Source organism: Pteronotus mesoamericanus, unplaced genomic scaffold, assembly GCF_021234165.1.
Source record: "Pteronotus mesoamericanus isolate MK-2021 breed Mesoamerican mustached bat unplaced genomic scaffold, CSHL_Meso_final contig_182, whole genome shotgun sequence".
Classification (NCBI taxonomy): Eukaryota; Metazoa; Chordata; class Mammalia; order Chiroptera; family Mormoopidae; genus Pteronotus; species Pteronotus mesoamericanus.
The window spans coordinates 15,290,648-15,316,479 of NW_026555078.1; the positions used below are offsets into that span (position 1 = coordinate 15,290,648).

Here is a 25,832-nt window from a genome sequence, read left to right on the forward strand (position 1 = left end):
CAAGGAGAGGGCATTGAACTAACCAAACCTCACCCCCACCCCCCACGGCCCATGTTAAAACTCTAAACTCTCCAGGCAAGCTGACTGCAGCCTCTTCACTGGAGCTCTCAGATGTTACTAATATGCCCCAACTCCCCTAACTCGTAAGTTAGGAATCCTGTCCAGGGTCCAGATCCTTGATGCTCGAAGTGTGGTTGGTAGATAAGCGGTGGCAGCATCGCTAGACTGGTTAGAAATGCCAGTCTGTAGCTCCGCCCCAATAAACTTAATTTAAGAGAGAAATAAATAAATCTGAGTCTCCGACCAAGAGCAGCTGAGTCAAATCCAAGGTTTACCAGGATCCCGGGGTGATCTCTGTACACACTGAAGTTTGAGTAGTGCTGGTCTGGTCCCCTTCCTCAACTCTGATGATTCCCAAATCTAGTTACTCATTAGAATCCCCTCGAGAACTTTTTAAAAAGAAGATTCCCAGGCCCCAACCCCCAATGAGTGTATTTAATAGGCCTGGAGTGGGGACCAGGTCACTGTGTTTTTATTTTTATGTTCCATGGAGGTTCTTATAATCAGCTAGGTTTAGGAACTGCCAGCTTCCAGTGTACAACTCTTATCCTTCAATAACATCCTCAGTCAGCACCACGAGAATCTCAGGAAAACTAGGAGACCAATACAGACTCCCAGTCCCACCCCCAGAGATTCAGATCTTGCAGGGTCTGGACAGAGCCATCCTAAGACTGAAGGAGGCCCTGGGTATTCTTACTGAATGAGGTGGGACATCACCCCACCTCATAAGGAACATATTAAAAGCCACCGCATCCCACACTGGATAGAAATCCTCTGCAACTACATAAGAGTGAATTGACTTGTGGCTGGCAAGTAGACAGTTATATTTTCTAAATATTTAATTAAGCATTTATTAATTTTGATTTAGCAATTTTCTTTTCACATATTGTGGCCAGTATTTTTTCCTCCTTCAGGCTCAAATGTTTCCGCAGGCCTCTGAAGAGCTTATAAGCTTTTCCACCATGCCTTTGCCTGAAGCTCTGAGCGGAGTGGATATAATGGTGCGGAACCTGGGAAGGACTCAGAACCCTGCATTTCAACAAGAACCCCAGGGTGACTCTGCGGAGGCGGGCATCGGACCAGACCTTGACCACAATCAGACCACTGGCCTTCAGAGAAGTGAGGGTGGGTCTCCAGGGTGAGCCTGCATCAGGATTGGCTGGCTGGGAGGAAAAGCCATCTGCATTGGGAGGAGGAGGGAGGGCCAGAGCTCTGCTGACTCCCTGAACCCCCTACGGTTCCAGAGAAGCCCCCTGACCAGGGCATAGCCCTGGAAGGATCACCTAACACAGAGGACACGGCACACAGCCAGCGATGCAACTGCCTGTGCCACTCAGCATTGCTCAGACTGTCCCCAGGACCCCAGCTGGCCCCCACACCAAGAAAAACCAGCTGAATGTGAAAGGATCAGAGGATTATTACAAAGTGTATAAGCAGTTTGGAAGCAGACAGTTGTAGGAAACAGGATTATTTAGTTTGGAAAAAAGGAGGCCAGATCCCCCATGATGGACTCCAAGCAAATGGTGAATGATTGTGTGGGCACGAGGCCTCCCCGCGAGCCTGGGCATCTGGGCTTGGCGGGCAGCCCAGTGGACAGGCCTACCCAAGCCGCTTTGTGAGGTCTGAGGGTCTTCCTGGGGGGTCTCGCAGTCCACGGAAGCCCAGGCTTGAGAAGGAGGGATGAATCTCAGCAGACTCTCAGACCTGTTCCCAGCCAGTCCTCATGGGATCCGGGTCTGCAGTCTGGAGGGTGGGGAGATGCTGGAAATTAGAAGTGAAAAAAGACATCTCAAGAGAAAACCTTGAGATCAGAACAGATGCAGAACTGCTTTGGGATAACATGTCCCATTAGAGCGTGACCCCAAAAGTACATTCAAAGGAATTCTCTGCCTTTACCCTGTTCCTGCCAACCCCTGATTCAGCACAGACTCAGGGACAGCCTTGTTGGCTCAGGGGATTCAGATAAAGGATGGGCAGGCCTGCAGAAAGCTCAGGAGAAGGTGACGCTGTCCACTGGCAAACAGTGGAGGGAGCGGCGCCTGGTGAGGGACTCAGGAACTGGAGCAGCAGCTGCAGAGTCCCGAGGCTGTGGGCCAGCTCTGACACGTCACTCCAGACCCCTCCCCAGGCACTGCCAGGTGTGCCACGGACAGAGGCGCTTTGCAGGGCTGAGGTCCCAGGTAAGCAGGTAAAGTCAAAGGCCAGGAAACAGGTCATGGCTGTCCGCGTGAGCCATTAGCACTCTTGTAGCTGCAAGGCCTGGGAAACAGGCTGCCGGCATGAACGGTGAGTTGTGGTGACCAGATGGTCATCACAGGATCAAACAGGGGGCTTAAAGGCACTGACCTTGATCCCTCCCTGAATGGCAGACGCCCAGTACCACCTCAAAGAGCACAGTCAGAGTCTACAGATGTGAACAAAATCAAGACAGAAAGGAAGCCTCCAACACTGACCCCCACAGCAGCTACAAAGCCAGCTGGGTGATTAATATACATTAACACAACTAATTCTTTCCACCCCCTCCAAAGACAGGCATGGTTATTCTCCTTTTCAGGGGAGGAAAGAGGCGTAGAGCTATTTCAGCTCTTGCTCAAGGTCACACAGCCGGTACACCAAGAAGCTTGTATTCGAACCCACCCTGGTTTAACAGGTCCTTAACCCTGTGCTATCAGGGCAGCTCTGGTGACAGACCTAATGAAAAGATGGATGTGGGTCCTGCTGTGACCCCCTGAGGCCATAAGGCACCGTGCCCATAAAGCCCTCACAATGTGGGACCAAGAGAAACTCGCCCTTGATTATACCAATGCTGAGTGACACGCAGATCAGGACACAAACACACTCTGCTCCATGCCACCCACAGCCTGCTGAGCACCCAAGGAGCCACTGCCTACCTCCCACTGCCTGACACTGCCTCAGGGGGCCCAGCAGCCCCAGCGTCCAGTGGGCTAGCTGTGCCCACAACCCAGAGGACAGGCAGGGCCCCCAACGACACCAGGCCCCTGCCCTCCACTCTGCACCATTCTACCCTCTTCCCACCCCAACACACACACTGCCACCCAGTGACCCCACATTTGGCTTCTGCGGTCACACTGGCTTCAGGGCAAGGGACAGATGGTCCCCTTGCACATGGCTGGACTTGGATCTGGGTGGTAATGGCCAAGCGTCATTGACCAGGGGGGATGGACAGCTGCAGAGAATGAGAAGGAGGCACCAGCTTCCACCCCTGTCCCGTCTCCTTTTGCAGAACAGTTGCCACCTCCCTTTCAAGGCAAGGGAGGGCAAGGGCACTTCAGATATCTGTGTCCACTGATCCCACCCCCTCCCTGCCGCTGCCCCCAGGCTGAGCACCAGGCCAGGACGCCCAGAAAGCAACAGCACCGCAGCCCAGCACCTTGCTGGCTCTGCAGTCTCCCTCCCCTCCCTGCCCCCATCACCAAACATCTCTCAGTGCGTATTCTGCTGTGACAGAATGACCCCTCTGTTATTGCATTGCCAGTACTGTCGAATGAATTTATATATGGTTCAAGAAACACACCGAGCACGTTACAGAAAAGGGCATCGTGTACATAGGCGAGTCTTCTGTACGGGAAGAATGACATCAGATGTGGCATGGCTGGTCTGGAATGCAAGGGCTACATCAGATTTTTATTTTATTTTTTTCTTGCTAAATGTGCTCTGTTTGCCTTGTACCACATGCTTTATTCATTTAGAGCCAACTGGCATGTCATGGCCATGGGCCTCCTTCATATGTTGACAATGAGGTCCACCATGTAGGTCACTCATAATGACAAACACCACGTGCCACTGATTACCTATGGACAGAGGGTGTCCTCAGGCCTGAAGCAAGACTTAATTAGAAAGTACCAGGAAAGTGTATGGAAAAGGAAAGACTTCTGAGATCCATGGTAACAACCTGGCTGGGGTAGGGTCAGAAATCTGGACGTGGTAAACCAGACGCGTTTATATCTTACAGTATACGCATTTCTCCTTTTGGTTTCCTCTAAATGCCCTGGAAAATCTTGAGTCTGTGCATCTTTCAGTTGTACTTGGACTAAGAAAAGACTTTTGCCTGCACTGGAGCCTGACCTTTAAGCAGGGAAGAGCATGGCCTGGAACAACCGTTTGAATGACCATGGGGACTCCCTCCCAACAAAGACCCCTGAGACTCAGCAAGACCTTGAGTTACACCACCCTTCCCTACCTTCGAGGCTCTCCTGACAGTGCAGAAATGTTTGCTTTTATTTTAATTAGGATTATTAAACCGGGATGGTTTTAATAAGGAATATGATCCATCAATGTAAGTACACACATGTACCGTACACACATGTACCATTCACATACACACACACACACACACACACACACACACACACCCAGCTTCATTCAGACCAGGTGATCTCTCTCTCTCAGGAATACTCATCAGTCACCAAAAAGCAGGACTCCCTTGCTGCACCTCTCCCATGGGCACATCCTACATGGTTGTTTCTGTGAGCGTCACCCCTTTGCCTGCCAACGGACCTGAGGCCGGCCGTCTGCAGCCTGCTCCCTGGCTTTGTAAGTGAAGTATTACTGAAATAGAGCCCTGCCTATTCATTTACAAGTTGTCTGTGGCTGCTTTCACGCTACAACAGCAGAGTTCCATTCATTTACAAGTTGTCTTTGGCTGCTTTCACGCTACAACAGCAGAGTTGAGTCGTCGCAACAGAGACTGTACAGCCCGCAAACCAAAACATCACCTGGCCTTTTAAAGTCTGCCGTCCTCCTCCAATAGACTAGGATGTGCATGATGCTTCCTGGAGTTGTGTGATAAGTGGCTCTAAGAGGGATTGTAAGCAGGGACTACCCAGGGCAGAAGCAGGGTTTGGTTGGGGCAAACACAGCTCAGGGCACCAAACCCCACCCCAGCACATCTCCCCTCACGCTGAGCCCCCTACTCCAGAGCAGCCAAGGGGCAGTGGTCTTGGCAGAGAACGTCAAACTGCAGTGTGGAGTCAAGCCAGCTTGGGAATCATAAAGCAAGCCTTCTGGGATTACATTTCCTCGTCTGCCAAATGGTACTGATAATAGAATCTCTCTAATAGGAATGCTGTGGGGATCAAATGAGGGGCCTGCTACCTGCAGCAGGGGTGGTATCAGTAACAGCAGCATTAGCACACACTGCTTCCCTCTAGTGAGGGCAGCATCCGCTTCCTACCCTGACAAGAACGTGGGACTGAAAGGCCAGTCCCCGGGAGGACTCTGCTCACAGCCCAGCTCCTGGAAACCAAGGTGGACTTGGACGCTTCCTTTGGCTGCAGGGGGCCTGCAGTAAGGTGCTAATTCTCTGGAATGATTTCAACAAAAGTCATTTTCTCAGGAATATCAGATTCCCTAATTGCACAGCACATGCACATGTGCAGAACTAAATAAGAAGGCTCAGACTACCTTCAAATTTCTTATGTAATAGTTATGAATGGATGGGCCAGAATTACACTACGTCTTCCTACTTCCTAACATTTTCAAGATCCTCAGATTAAGCTATATCTTTTTTGAAATTGAGTGTATTTTGTAAACTGATCTGTAGACAGGATCCCCAAGACACCCTGTCACAAATAGGCAAACATCCATCCCTGCCCTGCAGGTGGGTAACCCCATAAGAGGAGAGGGACGGTTTTAAAGAAGAGGCTGGCAGGTGAGCAGGATGAAATAAGAAACGTGGGTTCTGGAGAATTCCAGATCAGGGAAGTTCCTAAATACCCTTCCCTTCCATGAAATGGTTTGCACAGTTACCTCCTTTTCTGCAAATCTTCCCCTTTCTTCAATGTCATTTTAGTTTTGCTCAATTAGCTGCTAATACACTTTTAATACCTGTTAATCTCCCTTTTTAAAAAGATGTTACTGGCCAAAGACATCTGCAAATCACTGGAGTCCCAGCTGAGGGCTGGGAAACGGGACTCTGTGATACCACATTTTCTCAGGTCTGAGAAACTCTTAATTATAAAAGTCATCGTTCATTCAATAACCACTCTTGGGAGCAGACAAAGCAAAACACTACACCTAAAGTATACAATTATTGTAAGACATGACATGATTTCAGACACATTAAAATTGGGGGTGGGGGAGTCTTAGACTAGAGGAGAAAATAAGAAAAAATTACAACAGCACCAATAATTACCATTTATTGAGCAACTACTATGTTCCAAGGATTGAGGTAGGTGCTTTTCCTGGGTTTTCTCATTGAATCCCCACCCCCTTGTAAAGTAGATATCATTGTCCCATTTTACAGGTAAAGAGTAAAACTCAGGGAGCCTGACACCCCAGAAGAGCTGAGCCCCACAATAACCAAATACAGAGCAGCAGAGGTCCACATTTTTCACCTGATGCCATACCAAGAATTGGCCCCAGGGCTCCACCCGAGACCTCAGCCAGAAACCTAGTCCCTGATGTGAGACAGCCCCGTCCCTCCTTCCGAAGGAAGAGGCCAAGGGCACTGACACTCAGTGACACCTGGGCCACCCTTACCCCTCCACGCTCCAGAGTCTCCCTGTTCGATAAAGTACAGGGTCCAGCAGAAGTAACGCCTGCTTGAGTGTGGTTGGTAGGGTGTGGTTGGATGTGATAATTTATAGTTTGAATTTGAACATTTCACCTAAAATTTCATATGGTGTGCTTGAGTGTGATATTGTTACATTACAGAATTACATGCTTATGATTTTGTAATAAAAAAGGGGTGTTATTTAAAAAAGGGCTCAGTATTTTAAGAAAATGCACCCACATGATGATTATTAAAACCAAGATTGGAAGAAGCAGGTGTCAGCAAGACACAGTAAGACTGTGGGGAAGATGGTCGTAGGTCCCTCTGCTCCAGATGACAATGGCAGGCAACACCCCTCCCCAATCCTGTCCCCAGAGTAGCGCCCTCTGCAGATGCCACGCCATCCACACCCAATCCTGTCCCTCCTGCAAGCTCCCTGCTAGTCACTTGGCTTTCTCTAAAGCCACCTCCCCCACAGTCCTAGGGACCCAGGCAGGTAGAGCTACAAATTAGCTCCAGTTGGTCGCCTGATTGCAGGTATCAAGCAGGAAGCCGATCAATCCAGCCACAGGCAGCAGAGAAGGAATCGATTCCAGCCCTGCCGATGTCCCCAGCTTTTCATCTGCATGGTCCAAAGGCAGTGTCATGAGACCTGTGGTAGCAGGGAAAGGCCAGTGCTTGAAGCAGGTTTATAGTTGCTCCTGAGAAATTGATACAAAACCTCCTGGGGTGTGTTTGATACAAAAGGGGGTGTGACAGGGAGTGGAGCGATCCCACTGGCCTTTAAACAGCTCTATTTTTGTGCACATGATCATCCTGATTTGCCAGGTAAGAAAGAAATCACCTGCCCAAGGTACACAGGAAGTGGCAAAGCTTAGATTCAACTCTAGTTCTGTCCGGTTCCTAGCCTCTTCCAGTTTAATGTAAACATCACTTATTGAGCACCTACTGTGTGTCTGCTGTACTCCAAGCCCCAGGCAAGGAGCTTTAAGAATAGGAAAATGAATCAAAGATAGTACCTACCACTGAGAAATATCAGTCTAATACTCCACTAGTTCCTATACCTGCCTGCATATTTAGAATCATTGGGAGAGGATATTTAAAAATAAGGATTCCTGGCCCCAATTCCAGAAGATTCTATTTCTGTAGGTTTGGAGAGGGAGAAGGGAAATCTATAGTTTGGGGGAATTTTGTTTATGTATATGTTATACATATAACATTTACTTAAATAATGAGATTGTATGAGTGAAGTTTACTTTGAATTGGGAGGGATCAGTAGTTAGCAAATTAAGTTTTTCTAATTCAGCCATGAGCTCCCAGTACTGAAAGTATAGCCAGGTCTGGGGACCCAACACTACACCACGCTGCCTTCAGCACAGTGACACCCACTTAGATGAGGGACGGCAGTGGAGCAGCGAGAATGTAGCTGGCAAGTTCACTCTAAGATTTTAGAGGCTTGATATCATGCCGCTCTGCCAAGATACTACCATTTTAATATAGAACCTCATGGAGAAAGCACTGTCACCCCAAAGGAATAAATCCTTAATGGTAAAATACAGGTACCATTGGAGCTGTTGTGATGCAGGAGAGTCTCCTGACTTCTAACAGAGCAGTAGCCGTGCACGAGAAAGGAACGAGAGCCTCACCGAGTTCCATGAGGCCTTGTCCAGAGCTGGGGGTGGGGCCAGATGCTTCATCACTGACACAGATGCTGTTCATGCGTCAGCTCTATCAGGTTTCAGGGAGGGTAAGGCCTGGTGATTTATAGGCCAACCACCTGGTGGCAGCTGGGCTGTCTGTGACAGCCAGCCAGCTCTGGGCTCCCTCAACCCAAATACTTACTCATCTTCAGATCTATCAGCCAAGTGCAGAGCCCTCCATGGGAGAAGGGCACCACACTGGAAAAAGCAAGGGTCCCTGGAGAGTCTGGAAAGTTCCCAATGGTCAGTGAGATGGAGCATCTATCCTGCACCCAGCTCAAGGTTAGGCTCTAGCAGTTTAAAAAAAAAAAAAGGAGAAGAAGAAAGGAAGGAAGGAAGAAAAAACACCATTACTCTCAGGGGCCCTATGATCTAGCTGGAAAGGGAAGACAAACCTATCTATCAAATATGAAGGCAAGAGAGAGGACAATGAGCAAGCTCTTGAGTGACTCTTGGAAACTATACCCTACCAGGATGAATGAATAATCTAGTAACACCCTAGATGACAGTGAACACCTACATAGGTGCCATGTGCTGGGCACTGTTCTAAGCACTTTGTGTGCATTAATTCACTTAATCTTCAAAGCAACCCTAGAAGAATGTGCCTTAAAAAAATAAAAACCTGAGGCACAGAGATGTTAAGTAACTTGTCCAAGTCACACAGCAAGCAAGTGCTGGAGCTGAAATGAAACCCAAGCAATGTGACTCCAGAGCAACAGTGTGCTGATAAGTTCTTAAAAACTGGCTTGCGAGGAGGTGAGGCCCTATTGTATTTGCCAATTTCCATGGTGTAAATATTCCCACCAAGGCCAGTTTCAGGCTACCAATACAGCATCACTGAACACAAAGCTAAGAGAGAGACAGGCAACAGCACACCATCATAGGGTATTTCCACCACACAGACACAGCAGACATAAAAAACTTCAAGAATGATAGTTTAATGTCATAAAGTAATTAGGAAGTGATGAGTTTTGGTACTTATTACTTTTCCTTTTCATATAATTTATTTGTAAGTCATAAAATTAATTCTTAATAATGACTTTAATAATCACCTCCCAAAATTCCTAGAAATTTGGAAATCAGTTCTGACAAGCTGGTACGCTCAGGCTCAAGCACCAGATGATCCAGAGTTACTGCATGACATGACAGCAAGGGATGCAGGCGGGCACACTGGTATTCTGGAGGGATTTTCCTAGGAAGAAAACCAAGTCAGTCATATGTGGAAGACAGGATTTTCATAAGGGGACCTTTTTTTTAACAGAGAAAGCAAAAGCTGTCCAAAGATAGAATAGGCTTCCTAGGTAGATACTGATTTCCCAACCACCAGAGAAATCCAAGGCTAGACGACTGGTCAACAACTATGAAGATGTTGAAAGCTCCATTTGATTGTTAGATTAGAACAGTATTTTCTGGTTCACACGACAAAGTCAGAAAGTCAAGACAGATCAATTTAAGAAGCAGAAGCAAAAAATAAGAGTCTCACAAATAATGAGAAGAAAAAGAAACATCCCCTAATCGAAGGGAAAGGAGGAATCCCCACAAAAATAACTAAATGAAATAGAGGCAAGTAAACTATCAGATATTGAGTTCAAAACAACAGTTCTAAGGAAGCTCAGTGAGCTCAGAGAGTTCAGAGAGAATTACCAAAAACTACAAGGAAACGAGGAGGAACTTACTGCAAACTATATCAGAATGAGAAAAGACATAGAAACTATCAATAAGAGGCAAGAGGAAATGAAGAATACAATTTCTGAATTGAAGAACGCAGTAGAAGGAATCAAAAGCAGGCTAGATGAAGCAGAGGAGTGAATCAATGAGCTAGAGGACAAGGTAGAAATAGCTCCCAGAAAGAGCAAGAAAATGAAAAAAGACTCAAAAAAATGAAGAGTCGTTGAGGGAAATGCAGGACAACCTGAAACATAATAACATCCATATAATAGGGATACAAGAAGGAGAAGAGGAACAAGGGATAGAGAACCTGTTTGAAAAAGTAATGATGGAAAACTTTCCTAATTAGAGGAGAGAAAAAGTCACGCAAGTCCAGGAAGCACAGAGAGTCCCATTCCAGAGGAACCCAATGAGGCCCACTCCAAGACATCTCATCATTAAAATGGCAAATATCAAAGACAGAGAATCCTAAAGGCAGCAAGGGAAAACAGGTAATAACATACAAGGAAGCCCTTATATGGCTAGCATCTGACTTCTCAACAGAAACACTACAAGCCAGAAGGGAATGGCAAGAAATATTCCAAGTAATGAAAAGGAAGGGGCTGCAGCCAAGGCTACTCTACCCAGCAAGGCTCTGAATTAAAATGAAAGGCGAACTAAGGAGTTTCCCAGACAAAAGAAAGCTAAAAGAATACACATCCACCAAACCAGCACTACAAGATGCTAAAGGGACTACTTTAAGAAGGTGAAGAAAAAGAGTGAGAAAGAGAGGATCACAGGCACAAAGGAAAAAAATGAGTAAGTACCTATCGATAATAACTTTAAATGTAAATGGATTAAATGCCCCAATCAAAAGACAGAGGGTAGCTGAATGGATAAGAAAACATGACGCACACATATGCTTCCTACAAGAAACCCGCCTCAGAACAAAGGACCTACACAGGCTCAAAGTAAAGGGATGGAAAAAAATATTCCAAGCAAATGGACAGGAAAAAAAAGAAAAAACAGTATTTTCCAAACTGCAGTTTGAAACAATATTCAGATATTGAGTCACAGAATCAAATCAGTTAGTTGTGGGGTCAGCACTTTTAAAAGAGAAAATGTAGGCATATTAAGGGTGAATATTGCTTTGTAAAACTTTTGCTACACATTAAATTACTTAATACCCATGTGCATATGTATGAATAATGTATATACATGCATATTGGGTCATGATATAAAATATATGTTTTACTATTAGTATAGTATTACATAATATTATATAATAACATATACTATTATATCATTAATAGTATAGGCGAACTAAGGAGTTTCATTATTATATCATTACTATTATCTCATATACTATAATATGACACTATTATATACTATTAGTATATATCATTATACTATATGTTACATACTATTATATAGTATATTATTTTTACTATTACTTCATAATCAAAGAAGTTTGAGAAATATTAGAACAAATGATAACCTTGAGATTCTATGATTCCATATGTCACTAGCTATCATTGGGTAGGTACATCCTATTTCCCCCAAGAGGACAAGAACAGGGATGGGGACTTGTCGCCACACACATCTCCAGCCCCTGTCCCCATTATCTGGCCCATCAAATGTCCTCAAAGGCACATTCAGTGAAGGAGACAGTGATGGAAATGATCATAAGAAATGCTTTCCCTCCAGGGGTGGGAACTCAGTCACGTGCAATTCACACAGGAAGAATTAAGCCTGAGAGATGCTCTTCCACAGCGGCCGTCCCCAGCATTGTCCTTCAGAGGGGGAAAGTGCTCTGCAGAGCCCACACTGACTGGTGGAGCTCCAGCAGGATTTATGGGTGGAGACAGTGGCGAAAGAGGGACTCACAGATGCCTCATGCAGAACAGTTCCTGGAGCTTCTCAGAAAGGACGTGGGAAGCCTGTCCCAGGAAGGAGGGTAAATTCACACCCAGTGCAGAAAGAGGGTGGTCAAAGGCAGGGAAGTGACATAGAAAGCCGAGAGGAGGAAGGAAAAAGGAGCAGGTAAAATGACAGGCGTTTAGTCATGAAAAGCTACATGGTAACCGACGACATGGTGCCCAGGATTTGGACACTCATAACTGTTTACATTATGACTGTTTCCTCCTCTAAATTTGGAAATCCGTGAGTACCAAGACTCATTGACTGGTCTGCCCCTGGCAGCTCCTCAGAGAACAGTATTTGTTCCCTCAACAGACAGCCGAGTTTATAAAGGCGGGATCTATTATAATGAGGAGACCCATCGCCTACCGGGGATGTCCAACCTTTTGGCGTCTCCGTGCCACATTGGAAGAAGAAGAGTTGTCTTGGGCCACACATTAAATACACTGCAACACATAATCACAAAAAAATCTCTTAATTTTTTAAGTAAATTTACAATTTGGTGTTGGGCCGCATTCAGTCACGCTGGGCTGCATTGGCCCATGGGCCACAGTTTGGACACCCCTGCGCCCTATCCTAAACTGGAACTGCCTCCCATTTTGAGAGTGACTAACAGATGACAGCCCCAGTTATGCTGGTGCTGGGGCAAGGACTAGAATCCATCCCTTCACCATTCAAGAAATATTTTTGAGACCCAATTTGGTCCCAACTGCTTTTCCAGGTGACCAAATATTACTAGCCAAGCCAAAATCTGGTGGGGTGGCCATGCTCCCATATTCACAGAGCTGAATCCAACAAGCCAGTCAGCCCAGACACAAGGAGAAGGCTCATCTCCCAGCTGACGTAAAGGAGTGGTTGTAGAACTTGGAAGACAATAGGGAATATGTTTCACATTTCCCATTCCCAGGTCTCCCACCTGTACCTCAGAGAGTGTTAAATAAAGCAGAAAACTCTTGCTGGCAGGGCCAGAGCGGAGTTGAGGATACTTGCAAAAAGGTGATACAAAGCAGACCTAAGAGCACCACACACAGAGAGAGACACCCTGCCCTAAGAGAGAACTTTCAAGAAGGCTTGGGGGGCGGCAGCTGCAGGAGGGACAGCAGAGCCGACCTGCAGAGCACAGCTCCCCAAGCCAGGACTCAGGAGGCTCCGAGGCAAGTGAAAGGAAGGCAGATTTAGAGTGAAAGAAGCCAGTTCTCAGCCTTTCACTCTGTCCTTCACAAACTGGGAAATTTCCTGAACTTCCCTGAGACTCAGTCCCCTTACTTGTAAAAGGAAGATATGATCCACTGTCCACGATCATTTTAAAAGTCATGAATGTAAGTGTCAGACACATAGCAGATGTGCAATGAAGAGTCATTGATGCAAATATTGAAAACTGAGGGGCCATCCCAGCCACACCAACACCAAAAAGTCCTTCAGGGCAAGTGGTTGGCACCTGCTGCTTTGAACAACCAGGCTTGGTGACAAATATACTGATGTACCTTTTCCTGAACCCTACTCTCCCTGCACCGCCTCTCTTCTCTTCCTACATGCCGTTGCTTCCCCACACTCCCTCAGCAAACTTGCTTCGAAGTGCTGGGGTTTGGGGTTTTTTTTCTCCCCTTTCTTGCTTCCTCTCCATTACTCTTTTCTCTCCTGAGATCCTCTTTTCTCATTCCCTTGGTAAGTGGATCTCTTTTTTCTTCCTTCCTCAGCTACCTAAGATTATTTTCCATCTCACTCTATATAGCTCATACTCAAAGCACAAGTGAAACCAATAAAGAATGGAGGGCTATCTAGTTCCATCAGGTTTTCTTTTTTTTTTCTTTCTCTCTTTTTTTTCTCCTTTTTAAATGTTCAGTCTACTTATATTAAAAAATTAAAAACAAAAAACACTTACAGAGCCAAGGATGACTCAGAAAGCTTGGAGATCAGAAACAAGTAGAATTAAGGAGGAAAGAAAAGTACTTATCCCATTAAGAATTACACAGAAGAAATCAATAAGTTCAGCAAGATTGCAGGATACAAGATCAATATACAAAAATCAATTGTATTTCTATATACTTGTAATGAACAATCTAAAAATGAAATTAAGAGAGCAATTCCATTTACAATGGCATCAAAAAAAAATAAAATACTTGGGACTATACTTAACAAAAGAGGTGCAAAGCTTATACTCTGAAAACTGTAAAACATTTTTGAAATCAATTAAAGATCTAAAAAATGGAAACCCATCCTATGTTCACAACTAAGATAATATTAAGATAGAAATACACCGCAAATGGACACCCAGAATTAGTATGATCCCTATCAAAATCTCAACTGCCTTTTTTGCAGAAACTTACAAGTTGATCCTAAAATGTATATAAAAATTCAAGAGACCCAGAATAGCCAAAACAATCTTGAAAAAGAACAAAGTTAGAGAACTTACACATCCCAATTTTAAAGTTACTTTAAAGCTACAGTAATCAAGATGGTGTGGCTCTAGCATAAAGATATATAGATCTGTGGACTAAAATTGAGGGTTCAGAAATAAACTGTTTTATATCTGACATAATAGGTGTATAATTGATGTTAGCTCTTTGGAGGTCTCCCAACCCATTCCCTTCCCACCATGCACCTTGGGAATTCACCTCCATATGTATGGTTCATCCATTGCACTTGGCCATGATGTTTCCTGATTGAATTGACAGTGGAGTTTCAGTTTCATTTTCAAGGGAATTTTTTATTTCTTAAAGAAGGGAAAAGAAGCAAGGAAATCAAAGAGAGCAAAACACACTAAGGAATAGAGATCCTGAGCCAAGATTCTGAGGTCTCCACACTAACTTCCTTCACACAAAAGAAGGGGGCACAAGTCAACCCATGGGCCTGAGTCATCCTACACTGGTTCTAGAAGTCTGTTCAAAAAAGTCTGAACCTTCTGGAATACAGGAATACAGTCCCCAGGTTTATGCTTTTAAATCATAAGAGTATTTCAACAGCAAGGAGTAGAAATCTGACAACAATGGCTTAAACTTTGCTAAGTAATAAACTTAAGTTATTACTTACCAGACAAGAAGTAGAGATAAACTTAAGTTATTACTTACTAGACAAGAAGTACACAAGAAGGCTAAGTACCCCAGCTCAGCCATGTCTTTGGTACCTAGTTCCATAAATCCTCTGCCACCCTCATTATATCACATTTCCCTCATAGTCACGACATGGCTGCCACACTCCAAGCATCTTACCATCACACAATGATATCCAAACAGTATTACATAAAAAGAGAGAATAGCAAAAATGGAATTTTTTTCTTTCACACTTCTTACCTATCAGGAAGAAATCATCTTTCCAAGAAGCTGCCAACAGTCTTATTTGTGAAGCTCATTGGCCAAAACTTGGTCATCATAGATGATCAAACAAAGAAGAATTGGAGTTAGTCTACCCTAATTCTTTTTAAGCACCTTCCTAGATTCACTTGGCCTGTCTTGCTCAAGGAGACAGTTCTGACCACCAAATGTTTCAACTCATCTCCTGATAGGACCAGACCAGCTCCACCTCCCTGAAGGTTATGGCTGGGCTTTGATGGCTTTGATGAGGCCCCCACCACACCCACCTGCAGCTCTGGCTCCCAGGACTGGCCTGATGGGACTGGGGACACTACGGCTCCTGCCACCATCTTGTATTTGTATACTATGTGCTGATGTCAAAGGTTTTTCTTACTATGGTCAATGAGCAAAAAAATCATTCAAAACCACCTGCCTCTCCGCACTTCACCTAAAACCAGGAACTATGGAGACACGTACTGAAAAAGGTGGCAGACCACCCATGGGTAATCAATGGTGAGGGACACAGAGAAACAGACAGCGCTAGGTCTCTCCCCATACATGGAAGTTCATATAATTACACACTTCCTTCACAGGGCATTAAGTTCACTGAGAAAAATCGATCTGTTCTCTTGTTTCTTGCCTGTTTTTAAACCCTTTTGACCTGTCTCAGCAGGGGCCCTTGGCCCTGCCAGCCGCCCTGGACAAGTGTGGAGGGTACCCAGGCCTGCTGGCGGCCAAGGTCAGGCCCTGCTCACAAATCATACTCTGGCCATGCTTCAGGCAAATTTCCACCTGGTACTCAGAGAGCGGAAATCTTTAGATTAATCGTGAATCTGTCAGTTTCCATCACGTTCACATGGGAACAAGCCTGGCAGAGACAGAGGCCTTGGACTGTGTTCTGACTCAGCTCACACTGCCCTGTGGGCTGAGGCCCCTGTTTGCTGCCCTTTCTCAGCCGGGTTCCTTCATGCTCCCTTTCTTTCTTGACTCTATTGAATGCTCTTGCTCACTTCTCTTGTCTCTCTCTCTCTAGCAATCTCCATCCTTTGCTATTCCCTAGTGGGCAAGAGCATGCGCTCTGGAGCCAGACAGCTGCAGCTTCAAGCCCTGGGCCACCACTTACCTGCTGGCTTACTTGGGCAAGCTGCTTGACCGCCTGGTGACTTGGTTTCCCTGTCTGCATAACAATAATAATGCGTCTCCCAGGGGTGATATGAGGATTAAATAAAATATTAATGGTTACCATCTTGTAAGCAGTTACAGAGTGCCAGTCACTGTTCTAGATTTACAGATTACCTCGACGGACAGGTAAAAGGCTTAAGTCAGTGTGTGGAATGTATAGGTGCACAAGAAATGCCAACTATGGCTATGACATTATTATTATTATTATTATTATTATTATTATTATTATTATTATTCAGAAGTCCTCTACCCTGTCCCCGTTGCTCCATGGACCCTCAGGAATTCATTCATTCATTCACTCAGCAGTCACCTGCTCTCAGTCTCCTCTTGGGGTGTCCCTAGGCTGGAGTAAGGGAGGCTCTGCACCACACAGGAGCTTGCAGACTAGCCAAGGCTCCCCCTTTTTTGTTGGATGGACAACTGTTAAGGCCTAATTAGAATTAAAGTGCATTGATGAAGCTCTATCATTACTCAGTGTGACAGTATTTTGATAACTGCGTCTCCAAACCAGAACCAGCGCAGGCCGCTCTCCACAGAGCTGGTGATAAGTCCTGTTGGGGCACCCCAAACTGTGGGCAACATAGCGTGGGCTTTCCTCACCCCCTTTCACAGGGCCTCTCTCCTGTGTCGCAATAGAGGGGCAGACATAAAACACACTGGGAGAGGTGGCCCTGGGCGACAGGCACGGGGCTGAGGGTGGGAGCTCTTTGCCACGTCCCTGTGGCTTCATGAGAGTCACTGGGGGCCTCTGTTTGCCAATCTCTAGAATGGGTGCAGCAGTTTCCTCCACCTTCTCCCTGGAACATTGTGATCATTAAAAGAAATGGTAGATGAGACAGGGCTTTAAAATGGGTGAAGTGCAGCATCTCCGGGAGGGATCAGCATTATCCCTGTTGCTTTTCAGTACAGGGCAGGCGAGGAGAGGGCAGAGGTCGCAGGCAGTAGGCCCCCTCCAGTCCGCAGCTGTGTTGTGCGTGGCCTGTGCTCTGTGGGTGTGTGTGTGTGTGTGTGTGTGTGTGTGTGTGTGTGTGTGTGTTTAATGTGGATTTGTTGCCAGCATTTAAAAACCAGGACATTTGACACAAAAATCCAGATTTTGGGCTTGTCCTGAAAAGATCCAGCAACAATTAGCCACAGCTGAAGAGCACCTGCCCCTTCAGCCAGGCCCAGGAGGGAGCGCCATCCACCAAAAACAGCACCCACACCCTGAACACACACAAACACACACACACACACACACACACACACACGCCCCCCCGCCCCCCACCACGTTTGGCAGCCTGATGTATGATCTTACACTTGGAAGACAAGCAGACCTGGACAATAATCGCAGCTCTGCCACCTACTCACCCTGTGACCCTGAAAATTACTTCATTCCACTGAGCCTCAGTGTCCTATTCTGTTAAATAAGCATTCATTTATTCAGCAAATATTTATTGAACGCCCATTCTAGGCCAGGCATTCAGCAAACGAGACACAAAGCAGACACTAAATACACAAGTAAAAGAAACAAACAAGATAATTTTCTGATTATGATCAGTGCCACAAAACAAATAAAACTAGCTGAGCTTCTAGAGTGGCTGTGGGGGTGGGTGGGATTGGGTTGTAGGGACCCCTTTAGCTCAGGTGTTCAGGAAAGACCTCACTGACTTGCTGGGGGAAATTATTGCACCCACTGCCTAAGACTGTTGGGGGATTAAATGTGAGGTGCTTAAAATACCTGGTGAGGACGCCGCTTGGTGGGGCCCCATGCCTTGCTGGGTCTGGTTAGGAGCCTTAAGAAAGAGAAAAGGAGAATGGGGGAGGGGCTGCTCCCCGGAGCAGGTGGGACTCAGGCCTCCCCACCCCCACCCACCAGCGCTGTCGGGGAAAGCAGGCGGCTTTCAAAGCCCCTGCAATTATCCCATCTATAAATACAGCCTGTGAGAGGAGAGGGGTAGACAGGCACGTGGGGGAAGTTAACCCTTGAGCCTCCTCGCAAGTCTCCTCCCCTGACAGTTTACCCCTCCCCTCTCCTCCCTATCCCGGCTGCGGGGTCCTCCGTCTCCGCCTCTCACCCCTTCCCACCCGCAGCTGAATCAATGTTTGACTTTTGCACAAACAGCCGCTCCACTGCAAGGGATTCGGAGGATGCAGTGCGTATCAATCCTTTCCTCTCGGTGGCGTTTAGGCTACCAGCCGGTAGCTCCCAAGGAGCGCAGGCTCCGCTCCTGGCTGCCACCCGGGCGGGGCCGCTCCGGAGGTAGCCCTGGGAGGGCGTGGCTGTCTCTAGTCTCACCCTCCCTGGGAAAGGAAGTCCTGCGCTGCAAGCGTAGGATGGAGTTACTTTGGGGAAAAAAGCTACGGTTAAATGTCAAATGTCGTATGTGTTCAATGTGATAGGAGCACCTTCCAGATGCCCTTTCTCGCGGGTTCCCAGCTCACGGGCCTTCTCGGGGCTCCCAGAACATCGTGGCTTCCTCCCCCCTAAAGGCACTTCTGTTCCCACTGCAAGGAAAGCAATTACTGTTCGTGAGCACCTGCTTCTCTTTCACATGTAGGAGGCCCTCCCTGGCACCACAGACCCCTCTGTACAGCTTGATATGCTTATGATTTTTGTTTATCTGTCCCCTCCCCCATGCACTGTACGGCGCGTATTGATACTCTGCTGTATTCATACACCAAGCCCAGTGCCTGAAAGCCAGTTGGTACTCAAATACTGGTGAGTGAGTGAACAGGTGTGTGAGTGAATGACGGAATGAATGAACGTCCAGTCCTGTGTTAACACCATGGGATGTGCAGAGGACGGACCATAAAACTTTTCTAGGATGTGAGTGTGAGGGTTGTCGAAGGGAGTGCCTGCCTTGTTCGCGCTGTCCCCAGCAGTTTGACCAGTGTCTGGCACGTGTTCAATGAACAGCTGGGGATTGGGACGCATGAGTAAAAATAGTTCCTGCCACCAAGGAGCACGTATCTAGGTGTTCCCAGCCCAGTGAGGGGCTTTTCAGCAACACTGTAGCACAATTCAGATTTTTTTTTCCCGCAAAGCTACTATAATAAACATTACAAAGCAAACAGTAAGGTTGGCATTTAAAACCCACTCAATTAATTGTAGCCATTGGTAAGAAGGGGCTCAACAACAGGTGAGTTACATGGGAACCACACAGTAAGTGGTATGATAGCGGGCTGGTGGCGCATTAATACATTCCCAGTGGACGCAGGACTAGGTGTGGCCAGATTTGCAGGGGGAGGGGGGCAGGGAGAGGACTCCCGTCCTTAATTCAGGCAACAAAATTTAGAACAAGACAACCCAGGGGACACCCAAAGAGCAGCGCCTGTCCCGTAGGAGCTCTCAAGCAGACCCAGTGGTCACTCGCTCTTGTCATGTATGAAGCCCCTGTAGCAGGCCTGGGCCATGGGCATGCAATGGCGGAGAAGGTCCCAGCTCTCCTGAAAACCTCATTCTCACAGAAGAACAAGTAGATAAAGAAGATAACTGTAGAAGAGGAGAATCAGTATAGAGATAATAAAATGATTGACGGAGGCCAGCTTCAGACAGGCTGGTCAGGAAAGCATCTGTGAGTGGATGAGGAGGGAGTTGAAGCGAGAATGAGCCAGCCACTGAAGAACCAGATGAGGGGTGGCAGAGGGACACCAGGCAGACAGGGTGTTCTAGGACAAGGGACAAGCCAAGCTGCCCATGCAAAGGCACTGTCTAGCTAGGACAGTTGGGTGGATTCCATGAACACAAAGACTAGGATGGCTGGACTGCTAGTGAGCATGATATAAAGACTCTTCACTCTCTCTCTCTCTCTTTCTCTCTCTCTCTCTCTCTCTCTCTCTCTCAATGTTTGTGCTACACACCACCTCTCCCACCTCCAGCTGGTTACCTAGAGAAGCTACTAGTTTTTTGGAGCAGGGCAAACTGAGGAAAAGCTAGGTAACATTCAACAGCTTTCTCCATTGCAGGTTTCTGAGAACTTGAAATGTGCTAAATGACTCTTCAACGTGGGGATGCAGAATGCAGTGTTTCCCAAGCTTATATGATGAGGGAAGAAAAGTACCTCACAGGACTGTGCTCTAAGGAAGTCACAGACCATGTCATTACACCCTTCCTGGCCCTCCTGGGAAGACCAACCTGCTTCATGGGTTTCGGAACCAAACCTGATGCTTTCTGGGAGAGGTCAGACTAGGAAAAGAACAGATGGTGCCTCTAGCTAGAACAGTCAGACCCAACTCCTCAGGCCCATTCTCCCAGGATCCCCAGTTCTGCTTCTTTACCTAGACTCACTCACCCTCGCATTAAGAAAGAACCTCTGGTGCTCCGGGCCTGGCTGCCGCAAGAGTCAAGGGGCCTTGGTTCCTGCTTCCCACCTCTGCTCCAGCCTCCTGTGCTTACCTGGCTCCTGGCCATTGAGTTTTGATTTCTTCTACATACTGCACACTCCCCTCTATGGCCGTTCCAATTTTACACACTCTCTTGCTCCTGCTGCCACGGGACATTCTTGGATGTCAGTACCCAGACCAAATGGCCCTGACCCTTAAAACAAAACTCTGATGTCAGCACATGCAAACGCCCCCTGTTGGAGGTGGGTGGTGGATACTTAAACCTACCAATGAGATACATCCCTTACAGAGACACCAACCAGCTGCCAAGGAGGTCCACTATGAGAAAGGGTGGGCTTCCACTAGGCAAAAAAGTCATCCATTTCAGCTGAGAAATCCTGGCAAATGTTGGTCAAGTTAAGAGCCAAACTGCAGAACTCTGACTGCTTTGTTGTCCAAGGAATCCCTCACCATTACCACCAAACACTGTACTTTAGTTTTCATTTACAGTCCTTTGTATAGTTAGAGTTAAGTGGTAAATTTAAAAACCAAACAAACAAACAAAAACGACCTAGAAGACTTTCACTCCTGGACAAGATGGAATAACACAATCTAGATTTACCCTCCCACCTTAAACAACTTGTACAACCAGACAAAACATATGAACATGAGTTTTCAGAAAGTAGGTAACAGGCAACACTGGACTGTGATCACTGAGAAAAGTCAGGCAGCCCCCCACCACACCAGCTCGCCACACAGAGCCAGCTTCTGACCACAGCAAGAGGAGAGCATGCACACCCGGGGCCTGGCAGTCTCCCTGGGTTGGGGAGACAGAAATCCAAGTTCAAGGACGCCACGGTGGCTAGACTTTGTGGGGCAGAGTATCAGAAAGAAGATGCTGCAGAAAGGTCTTCTCCAGTAATTTGCTGAGTGCCGATTTGCACATCTGAGAGGGAACGACCTGAACCTGGGAAAAGACCCACTGGGAAGGAATGGACAAAAATACCCCAAAACTTGGAGTATTGGTGTGCATGTTTCAACCCGAGTCCAAAATGACACTTCAGGTCTCCAAGTGCCCATGTCAATTCTGACCCACAGGGTCTCTCTTCCTGGGAACCTGGCCTCTCCTTCAGTCAACAAGTTTTAGGTCTGAAAACTGGCTTTCCCACGCAAGGCATTGTGATTTTTTATTTATTTATTTATTTTTTTACCTGGGGCACCTGCCTCCAGGATCCTGAGGATCCACCCTCAATTTCTTTTCATTGCACAGGTCAAGGAGCGTCCCTGCTGGCTGCCCCTAGAGATCCCATGTTCAACTAAGCATCTCAACTCCGCAGCTGAAGACCCCCTCTGTCTGCCGGATAAGCTCCAGCTGCCAGGTGGCCTCCCTGCTCTCTGCGGCAATTGAGTCCTCCCGGCTTCTAAAGGTGAAGCACCATGACCTGGTTCCACTGCCCCAGGCTCCTGCATCCCCGTTGCTCTCAGCGAGCCCTCTTCCTAGTGGCATCTCCTGCTATCAGCCCCTGGCCTCTGCAGGAGAGCCACCTCGGTGACGAGGGTGATCCTCCCACCGACATATTCCCTGCTGTTTCCATAAGTCCTCCTGGCCCTCATGGAACATCATGGGCTTTCTGGCTATACTGGTGTATCTACTCTACCATGTTCATTTCCCAGTCTTTTGAGCCTTGCTCCCACAGAGTGTCACAGCAACCCTGCATCCCCCCACTGTGAGCCCATGCTTCTTCCAAACCACCATCCCAGCGGTGTGTCTCCAGACAGTGAACTTGCTCCCAATTTCTAAACTCTCCCTCAACCAACTCTGTGTTTCATCCCACCTTGATCAAGCATCTCAAGATCCTGCCCCAAGCAGGTTCTCCCAGGTCCTGTTGCACTATGTTATCTGGGTCCCGAAGTTCCTCGCAGGAATGTTCTTTCTTCCTTATTAGGCCCAGTCTGTGCCTGAGCAGGTGCTGTGCCCATACCCTAGTAACTGGCCCAGGGGCCGGAGGGAGGTGAGGGCACTCTGAAGGAGGCACTCGCTGTCTTGCAGAGAAGAGATCTTTGCATTGTCTTCAAGCAAAGGGGAGCACTAGCCCTTAATAGGGAGGAAGGGGTCATTTCTTCAGGTTTAAGGGTACAGGGAAAGCTGAGGACTCAAGATTTTCAGGTACCTCCCTCAGAAGTCCCCATCCCATGTGTCAGGGTCCCATTCCTTCCTAACCAGGGCCCTGACCATGCTTAAAATCAAACTAAGCACTTGCTTAGGTTCAGAGATTAACTTTCTTTGAACTTGACTTTTCTAATGATTGAGCCCTGGGCTCAGGCCTCAGCTTTCCCTGCTCTCCTTCTGCTGGAGATGGGAACATCTTTACATGCTACCACGGAGGTCCTCTGGACTTCACACTTGACTATACAGTTGCGATTAAGCACTCTTAACCCTTCAATATCTTTCTTCAACACATTCTTGAGCTTAGCAACAGCTAGTCAATTCTACCATCCTCATGGTTACTACTCACTTACACTGTGTTTTTCAAATGTTGATACATTGAACAGCTCATCCATTCTTTTCCACTGGTATACATCCCACATCACCACAGGTTAAAGCTTGCACCATTGCACCTGCTTCCAGCACCTCGGTCCTCACTGCCAGCCAGGCAAAGGTGATCCAGCTCCAATATCTCATCCTAGCATTTGCTTGCCCAGACCGTCTGGCACCTCTGCGCACAGGTTAGGATTATTGCAGAGAACTCCAGGAATAAACACCTGTGGAAGGGAAGGCACGGAAGCAGCAGGTGAGCCTCCGCTGACCTTGGAGGAGTTGTGAGACTGAGGTGACACTTCCAAGTTATCCCACCTTGGCGCAAGGGGCCAGAGCTTTGTATCCTGACTTCCATCAGTCATTGGATAAGAGCCACCCCGAAGTGCGTGTGGCCTTGAAGTAGGCAGCTCTTTGCTGCTGAGGCCCTGCCTTGACAGCTGACCTGTTGGGCTCCCAGCCACAGCACTCCCAGCACAAAGCGACTCAGCCTTTCATCCCTGGGGCAGGTTCTGAGTGGCGCATCCAGCATCCACCACCCTCCCGATAAACTGTCTGCACCCAAGTCCCTGCTTCAGACTTTACTCTCAGGGAATCTGAGGCAAAAACAAATACGACCATTTGGGACGGTTGGTTCACTCATAAGGGAGAAGAGATCCCCATTGTACTAGGTTGTTATTTAGGAAATGAAGAAAAGAATAGCTTGTCTGTGAGAAGAAAAAAGAGTCCTTCCCTGTGTCTCAAAATACCTAACGAAGCCAAAATACCTAACGAAGCCTTTTCTTTTCTATTTCTTTTCCAGGAAAGTCCTTTTTTTTACCCAGCTTGAGCCTATTATGGACTTTCTGGGCCCCCAAACACTGAACATCATTACTTTCTGTGAGCAAAACTCTGGGCAGTCAACAACTGAATTGCAACATTCTCACCAACAGCTGTTCGAAGTCTGAGAGGAGAGCAAGGCGGGGCTGGGAGATGGGGCCCTGACAGAGGTCTGCGCCGGGGGCAGGGCCACATCACGGGGGGCAAGTTCAACTCTGCTGTGCCCAGTATCTGCCTCCCTCCACCTCTGTCCTAAACACACCTCTCCAGAATGCAACCTTCCTCAAGGCAACACAAGAGCATAGGGAGAAATCTTAGAGCTTTGAGCAGCTTGGAAACCAGGAAAGAAATGGCTACACTGCAAGCCAAAGGCAAGCCTAGGAGGAAACCAGGTTAATATGGTATGATAAATGATCCAGGGGGCAGGAAGAGGCACGTGTTCTGGGCTGACCTCATTTACAGCATAATTCTAGCCAGAGCCTGCTCTGATGGGCTGGCTGGCTGCATCCGCCCCACATAGCATCCCCAGCCAAGCCTCCAGCAGCTGCGGGTCAGCGTCCAGGTCAGCCCGGCTTCTCCCCTTTTCCCCAGCATGGACTTGAATCTGGCCTCCTCCATTACAGAAGTCACTCTATCTTCATGTGAATGAACAGATGACTTTGAACCATGGGTGAGGTATGGTAGAAAAACCATTGCCTTTAGCATGAGGCACACCAAAGGTCTAATCTCCTCATTACCACTTAGCTCTGTGGGCCCTTGGGCAACTTCTTCTGTGTGCCTCGCTTTTCTCGTTTGTAAATTGCAACTACTACTTCTTAATTTATAAGGTGGCTTTTAGGATTAAATGAGATATCACGGTTGAAACTTGCCCAAGGTGCTTAATCAAATCTACTTCCTACCCCTCCCACAGTCAGATGACTTCGATTGTCCTCACCTGTACTAAATAAGATCTACCAAGAGCTACTGGGATATGACACGTGACATTGATCAAAGGACTTAAACTCTGTAAGCTCCACAAAGGCAGGGACCATGGCTCTTCTATTCACCAACATACACCCAACACGTCACACAGAGCCTGACACACAGAGTTATGCACAGCTGTTCATCAAACGGTGGAGGAATTGTGCAAACCTGAATCTTAAAATCTTACAATCATAGTACTGAAGAAGCCCTAAAAAAGCATCTAGTCTAGGGATGGCAAATCATTCCCTTGCTTGCCCACCCCAACCGATGTAGTTAATATGTTGAGAAGGATTCTGAAGTCATGTCTCAATTAGCAATATCTGACAAAAGTAGGAAAAGAGGTCAAGCATCACTAGTCCCGGTACTTCCACTTTCGGGTTCAAACCAACACCTCATTTTACAGGTGAGCTCAAAGCTCACACAGCCAGTTCCCGGCAGACTTGGACGCAAACATCCAACTCTGGCTGTGAGCAGCAGAGAAACCAAAGACCCGCAAAAGCCTGATTTACAGGATGATGACAGCAAGTTGGGAACAAAAGGCCAGAGACTCCAAACAGCCTTTCCTTCCAGCCACCGTCCCGGGATAAACATTCCTTCTCAACCCCCATTAGCGGAGGTGGCAGCAGTAACCCAGAAGAAATGCTGACGAACAGCATAGACTGGGAAGGTTCAATTAGTCCCAGAGACCAAACTCCTCATTAATTCCCTCTTAACCACGCTCTTTCCCTTTAGGCCACGCGAGTCCTGCATCTGTCGGCCACCCCTCCCTCTTCCTCGGCCTCCCTGGTTCCTCAGCTGCAACCCTCATTTACGATAGATTTGTTTCATCCCTCAAAAAACACTGCTTGGGAGAAGCGAGAAGAGTAATTAGCAAATTCAGCATTCTGGTAACCTTT

At 47.2% G+C, this 25,832-nt stretch overlaps 1 pseudogene; it reads left to right on the plus strand.

The window, feature by feature from the left end:
* The first annotated feature begins 1,022 nt into the window (after positions 1-1,022).
* LOC129066075 (cyclin-dependent kinase 1-like) overlaps positions 1,023-25,832 on the plus strand; it is a 39,185-nt pseudogene continuing 14,375 nt past the window's right edge.